At 34.8% G+C, this 7,822-nt stretch overlaps 1 pseudogene; it reads left to right on the top strand.

Annotated features, from left to right (window-relative positions):
* The first annotated feature begins 7,261 nt into the window (after positions 1 to 7,261).
* LOC111740460 lies at positions 7,262 to 7,380 on the top strand (annotated as a pseudogene).
* Positions 7,381 to 7,822: the final 442 nt, after the last annotated feature.

Raw genomic sequence — 7,822 nt, forward strand, 5'->3', positions numbered from 1 at the left:
TTTGGATGTCTTTTATATCTTTCTTTTTCCTGATTTCACTCACTAAGACCTCCAACATTATATTGAATAACAGTGGCGATCATGGACAGCCTTGCCTTTTTCCCGATCTTAGAGGAAGTTTTTAGTTTTTTTTACCATCAGTATAATGTTCACTGATGGTTTGTCATATATGGCCTTTACTGATCTTATTAAGTGTTTTGATCATAAATGGATGCTGTATCTTGTCGAAGGCTTCTTCTGCATCTATTGATATGATCGTATGATTCTTATTTTTTTAATTTGTTTATGTGATGTATCACATTAATTAATTTCAGAATTTCAAAACAACCCTGTGCCCCTGGAATGAAGCCCACTTGATTGTGGTGCATAATCTTTTTCATATGTTACTGTACTCCGATGGCTAGTATCTTAATTAGGATTTTTGCATCTGTGTTCATGAGACATATTGGTCTGTAGTTTTCTTTTTTCTGTTATCTTTATCAGGTTTTGGTATCAGGGTAATATCAGCTTCATAAACTGAGTTAGGAAGTATTGCCTCCTCTTTAATTTTTTGGAAGAATTTGAGGAGAATAGGTATTAAATCTTGTTTGAATGTTTGGTAGAATTCACTGATGAAGTCATCTGGCCCTGGGCTTTTACTTTTTGGTAGGTTTTTTGATGATTGTTTCAATATCCGTAATGCCGATTGGTCTATTTAGATTTTTTAGTCATTCTTGATTCAATCTAGGAAGGTTGTATTTTTCTGTACTGGTCCATTTCTTTTAGGTTAAGTACTGGTCCATTTCTTTTAGGTTATTACATTTGGTGTTATAAATTTTTTCATAATATCGTTTTATGATCCTTTGTATTTCTATGGTGTCTGTCATAATTTTCCCTCTTTCATTTCTGATTTTGTGTATTTGTGTCCTTTCTCTTTTTCTTTAGTGAGTCTACACAGGGTTTTGTCCATTTTACTAAACTTTTCAAAGAACCAGCTCTTTGTTGCATTTATTTTTTCTATTGTTTTTTTTTCTGTTTTCAATTTCATTTATTTCAGCTCTAATTATGATTATTTCTTTCCTTCTACTGACTTTAGGCTTCATTTGTTCTTCCTTTTCTAGGATTTTTTTTAAACATGAAGCATTAGGTTGTTTATTTGGGTTATTTCTTGGTTTTGAAATACGCCTGTAATAATATCATCTTTCCTCTTATTACTTCTTTTGCTGTGTCCCAAAAGTTTTGATTTGTTCTACTATCATTATCATTCGTTTCTATGTATCTCTTGATCTCTCTTTAATCTCTTCTCTGACCCAATCTTCAGTGGATGTTGTTTAACCTCCAAGTATTTGTGATTCTTCCCGCATTCTTTTTTAGAGTTGAACTCCAGCTTCACAGTATTATGATCAGAGAGTTTGGTTGGTATGATTTCAACCCTCTTATATTTGTTGAGGCTATCTCTGATTCCCAGTATGTGATCACTCCTTGAGAATGTTCCATATGCACTGGAGAAGAATGTATAAGAAGCTGTTTTGGGATAAAACACCCTTTAAATATCGACTATGTCCAGTTGGTCTAATGTGTCATTTAAGGATGTTATTTCCTTATTGATTTTCTGTTTGAATGATCTGTCTATATCTGACATGGGGTAATTAGGCCCCCTCTATGATACTGTTTTGGTCTGTTTCTCCCTTTAGTTCTGTTAATAATTGCTTTGCATATTTCGGGGCTATCTGATCAGGAGCATAGATATTAATAAATGTTATGTCTTCTTGGTTCATGATTTTCTTTATCATTATGAAGTGTCCCTCTGTATCTTTCTTTACCTTTTTTTATTTTGAAGTCAATTTCCTCTGATATTAGTACCACTACTCCTGCTTTTCTCTGAATGCCACTCGCTAGAAATATCATTTTCCAGTCTTTCACTTTGAGTCTATATTTGTCTTTGTGACTGAGATGTGTCTCCCAGTGGTAGAATATAGTCTTTTTTTTTTTTTGATCCAATCTGCAACTCTATGCCTTTTTATTGGTGAGTTCAGTCCATTTACATTTAGGGTGATTATTGAAATATGAGGTTTTCTTATAGCCATTTTATCTTTTGCTTTCTGGTAGCTCGATGTTTCCATTGATTCCTTGTCCTTTTGTGTCTTTTATATATATATATATATATTTGGGTTGGATTTTGTGGTCTTTTCCTCTGGTCCTTCTTGTTTTATGTTATATACTTCAGTTCTGAATCTTTGGGGTTTGGTTACCTTTACAAATATGAAGAATATGGTTATATATTTATAGTAGTCCATTTTCTTCTGCATGTGCCTTATCTCCATATCCCTTTGCGAACTTGGAGCTTTTTATCCTTTCCTTTTCAGTCATTGTTGTCTCAATTTGTCCCTATGTATGCTGAACCTTCATTACTATTGTGCTATAGCAAAACTCTTACTTTTTAAGCTTATAATGTCCTGTTCTTAGTAAGGATTGTATTCCTCTTCTTCTGTCTGCCTGCTAGTCACCTTATTCCTAGTTATGTATTTTGTTGTGTGTCATTTTGTTTTAGATAAGATGACCCCTTCTAGTATTTCCTGTAATGCAAGCCTCATAGTGGAGAATTCCCTCAATTTGTGTATGTCTGGAAAAGTCTGTATTTCTCCTTCATATCTAAAGGAGAGCTTTTTGGATACATTATTCTTGGCTGATAGTTTCTTTCATTTAAAAGTTTGAATATTGACTCCACTCTTTTCTGACCTGTAAGGTTTGTGCTGAGAATTCCAATGATAATCTAATGTGTTTTTTTTCTTTTAGGCTACTTTCTTCGTTTCCCTGGCTGCCATGATAAATCTTTCTTTGTCATTGATTTTCGATAATTTTAATACAATTTTTCTTGGAGAAGTCTTTTTTGGGTGAATTGGGTGTTCTCTTGACTTCTTGAATTCCAAGCTCCAGCTCATTCCTTAGATTTGGGAAATTCTCATCAACTATTTGTCTGAAAACACTTTCCAATCCCTGCTCCTTTTCCTCTCCTTTGAGAATGCCCATTATTGTTATGTTTCCTCTCTTGATGGTATTAACTATTTCTTGTATTTTTCTTTCATTATTTTTCATTCTTTGATTTCTCTCTTCTTCCTTCTGATTTGTTTCTAAATTTCTGTCTTCAATATCACTGATACTCTCCTCCATTTTGTCAACTCTTTCCCTAAGCTTGCTATTTCATTCCTCGTCTCTTTTAGTGTGTTCTTCATCTCAAGAAGTTTTATTTGGTTCTTTTTGTGGGTTTCAATCTCCTGCTCATCTAGTTGTTTTTTTCAATTCCTGAAATTATTTATATGAATTGTTTTGGATCTCTTTGACTTTTTTCAGAAGTACCATCCTGAATTTTCTGTCATTTAAGTTGCATATTTCTGTCTGTAAGCTTATTTTCTGGAGATTTTTCTCTTGCTTTCTAAGATGCCTTGTCTTCTTGATTGCTCGTGATGTTTAATGGATTATTTGTCCACCTGGACATTAATGGAAGTGCATTCTGCTTTTTTCCCAGAAAGAAGATTTATTATATAAAGGTCTCTCCTTAGCCTATTGCAAAGAAGGCATTTTGCTTTTGGTTTTCAGTAGGTGCCATCTAATCCTCTTGGATCCTTGCTTTATATAAAGTATCAATAATGCCTTTGGTTTCTTATAAATATTCAGTCATGCTCACTACTCTCAGTCTCAGTGCCTGTCTGTGTTAGTGACAGTTTCGATAGTGTTTGCTCCTACTCCCCTGGGGTTCTTCAGTGTTTGGTCTTGGAAGAGGTGCTCTCTGGGTTGGGGGTTGAGGGCTGTGGCTCAGGGTCACATTTTGCATGCAATCGCTGCTGGTAATATTTAACTGTTGTTTCTCTGCCATCTCCACTTCTCTGCTTTCTGTCCTGATGTCTGGGCACTGCCGTCAGCTGCGTGGAGCTCTCGGCTCTCCCAGGTAGGACTGTCCATGGAATTCACCTAACCTTCTCTCCTCCCTCCTATTCCTGTAGGGTTCTCAGTCTGAGAGAGGCAGCTTCTTTGTTTCTCTCAGTCTACCACCAGACTCCTGGGGTTCTGACCTGTGGTAGCTCTCATGTGCAGATTCCACCTAAGATGCACTGGTGTGCAGGTTGTGTGTTTTTGTTGAGTTTTCGATGTTCAGCTTATTGTTGTTCCATGGGGAGAGACCTGAGGACATCTCTTACTCCGCCATGTTTCTGATGTTCAGCCTTAGACAAATTTGAGCCTAGAGGCCCATAAGCCTGAATTGTCCCAAGAGATGTTTCTTCTATATTTCTTGAATTCTAATAAGGAAATTTTGGGATAGAAATTAATCGTAAGGACATATAAATTAGATTAGTTTCTGATCCAATATATTGCCGCTCTAAGTTGATTGAGGGTGTTATGCTGCAGTGGGAGTGTAATAGGTAACCCATTAGGCTAATTGTGCTTATTATTGGTTTAGTGAAAAATAATTCACAGACAAACAGACACACATTAGATCATGGCTTATCTTGGGACTACATTGTAACCTGGCAGAACATCATTTCTCTACAATGTTCTGAGAAGGAACATTCCTCTCCACCCCACTCCTCCCCTCTCCTCTCCTTTCTTTTCTTGTATTTGTCTCTCTTCTTCTGTCTCCTCCTCTCTAATTCTTTAGTAGCAGTGAGAAAGTATTATCATTGAAACTGTTAGGCAAGCAAGATACCTCAGCATATCTTGGACAGAAGGTAATGTTTTCTATACATTTGGTTTGCATGTTCTGCTTCTAATACAATTTTTTGGTCTGATTTTGTGATGGAGGTTGTGTATCCTGTTGGTTTTAGTCACTTGTGAATTCACTTTGAAAGTATTCATATGTTATGTCATACAGTAGCTTCTCTTAAGCCCAATGAAATGGAGCTGATTGAGCTTCACAGTAAGCATGATGCCAGAATCTGTTTAGCAAGAAGTGCAATTGAAATTGAATGCTTCAGTAGACAAACACAGGTGAGTCTATATACTTCTTTATGTGCTGGCTGATACATTGATTTTATATTTGCTTAGCTTTCATTCTTTCAGATTAGATGCTATATTCTCCCTTAAAATTAGATTGTCGTGCACTCAGAAATCATGTGTATATGCGGCACTTGTGGAAAGTTTTCAGGCAGGATGATGGGAATGCCGATGAGGTCTGGTATAAAAGATTTTGCTAATGTCAGTGACCCTAGTTAATTGTCCAGCTTCTTATTTATTTAGTGTGTATTTGTTTTGAAAATGCTTATGTTTTAGGATAATCACCAGTATAGTAGAAAGTACAATCTGTTCAGTGTAGGAACTGTAATAGAAAATGACAGATGCTGCCTTTTCTGTGAGTACACCATCACTAGGGAACCTCCTTAGGAAAACTTAGAAACCGTTATTTGGCTGTACATCTGTAGCTCATAAAATGTAGGTAGAAAGAAAATATTTCTTTTTATACATAAGTGCACTAGATGCAAGGTTTTTTGAGGTGGGTAAAATTGATTACAATCTCTTACTGGACATGAATTGAATCAGTGTTTAAAAATTAGAGGCAAAAAAAGGACATTGGAGAAAGATCTATTTTCTTATGCCTGATTTTATACTATTTTAATGTAATTAAATGCGTATTATTTCTTCAATGGAAGTTGAGTTGTTTGCTTTTTGGAAAGAGGCACAAATAGGCTACATATCTGTTACAATGGAAATTTTTTTCAAAGACATTTTTATTTTGTGGAAGAAAATAATTTAAGTTTCACTCGGGAGAATTGTGACTTCTCAGAATTCATGATGCATGATGAAATCATTCATTCTGATGTTAATTTTGCTTATTGTGATGAAACATGAGTGCAAAAATAGATTGATTTTGCTTATTAACACTTTGCAAAGCCCAGATATCGCTCATATCAATGGTCAGCTTGTTAAAAGTTTGTTTCCAGAGTACCGTGGCTGTCAGACAAGTGGAAATGCTAATTACCCTAAGTGTTTCATACAAGCTGATTTCTGGTGTGACTAAATAGCTGATAAATACCCGTGTACACACATCCAGACAGAAATTAGCCCTCTGTCGAAAGACGAGATGTGTCAAATGCCAAAAAAAGTTGTCAATATAAGTTATTTTCAAAATTGTGCAGGAGAAATGAGCAAAAAGAGATTTTATGATGACAAGATAAGGTGAATAAACCCTAGAATGATAAAATCTAATTGACAAATTAAAGAACACTTGTCACTAGTTTTTAAAATTGTACTTACATCTTTATAGCAAACTTAATTAAACCTTGGTTAATATATTTATCTGTTATTGAGAACTATCTATATATTTCTCTATATTTAGTTTGCCATCTCCACATACTGAATTTTGTTTCTTAATATGTAATTAGACTTTTTATCCCACATTATTTAGATTATGTTAATGTAAATGTTGGGAAAAGCATTTATCAGTGTAAGACTCTTGGTTTTCGTCGTGTTCTAGCATGTCCTCTGCAAGTCATTTGTTAAATAAGACAATTTGAGATCGTTTTACTCTAGTACCTAGTAGATTTGTAAATATGAGTGAAAGCATATACAAACTGACAATACTTTGTTACTAAATGTATATGCCCATTTTTGAGACTTATACCTATCTCAGGAGTACTGGCTCTACATGTAGCCCTGGAGATATTTTCCAATTAAGAAAAAAAAAAGTCAGAAAATTATGCTTTAACATATTTACATTTTAAATTACCAAGCCTTTATTATGCATTTTCATTGCAAAGAATGCCATTCAAAGGCATAAGCAGTATCATGGTGCTTTAGTCCTTCACTTAGCAAAAAGACAATTAGCTCAGGATTAACTTTCCTATCATTCTCCAGATTATTGCCACTTTACTGTCTGCATTTGGCAGATGACTATTTCATTTCTAATCAAGATAAACTCTAGAGCATTTCTAGTATTCAAGTAATATCTACTGTCTCCATAGGAATTGCCTCAGACTCATCCACTGGCTGGAATTTACCTTTTAAATATATGGAATGCCAAAGATTGATTAGAAACCTTCATGTGTTTCCCAACATATTCTGGCTGCTTCTTTGAGTTAATTATATATTTTTTTTAAGATCTATAATGCAACTATGAAAAGCCAGCCATTTCCAGGATATCATAGATACTAACATGAAATGCGGCTCTAGATTTAAGGCTGGTGAACTCTGGCATTCAGTCAGATATTTGATTATTATAATTAAGTTGTCCTAGCACTGATGGTACTGAGGTTTCTGTTCTTTATTTTCTATGAATAAAATTATAATATGAGTCTACGGCCATGCCACCCTGAACATGCCCCATCTCATCTGATCTCAGAAACTAAGCAGGGTCGGGCCTGGTTAGTACTTCGATGGGAGACCAGCTAGGAATACCAGGCGCGGTAGGCGTTACAAAAATTATAATATGGATATAGACATAGTTATGGGGTTTAAGAACATTTGAAAGAGTCTCAAATACATATATTTCTGTGTAATGACAATGGAAATAAGAACTAAAATGATTAGGGCTTCATCTTTCATTAGGGAGTGCTGATCCAAAAGATTTTAGCAGAATACATCATGTTCCATTGCTAATTCACAGCAACAATTCAAAAAATCACCACATATTTATTAAGTGATTTTGTGTGTGTGTATGTGTGTAACATGAAGGCAGAGTAGAATAAAGCTGCATGTGTTATATTCTGTTCAATTGTTTAAGTAAAGGCTGCAGCCAAATACCAATCCTATTTAGAAGGTGCGTTTACTCAAAGAAGCATTGACTATATGTGGTCAAGGCAATTTCTACATACTGATTATAATGTACCTATTATAAAAAAATGCATTTAATAAG

The sequence above is a fragment of the Pteropus vampyrus genome, unplaced genomic scaffold (genome assembly GCF_000151845.1).
Source record: "Pteropus vampyrus isolate Shadow unplaced genomic scaffold, Pvam_2.0 Scaffold63, whole genome shotgun sequence".
Classification (NCBI taxonomy): Eukaryota; Metazoa; Chordata; class Mammalia; order Chiroptera; family Pteropodidae; genus Pteropus; species Pteropus vampyrus.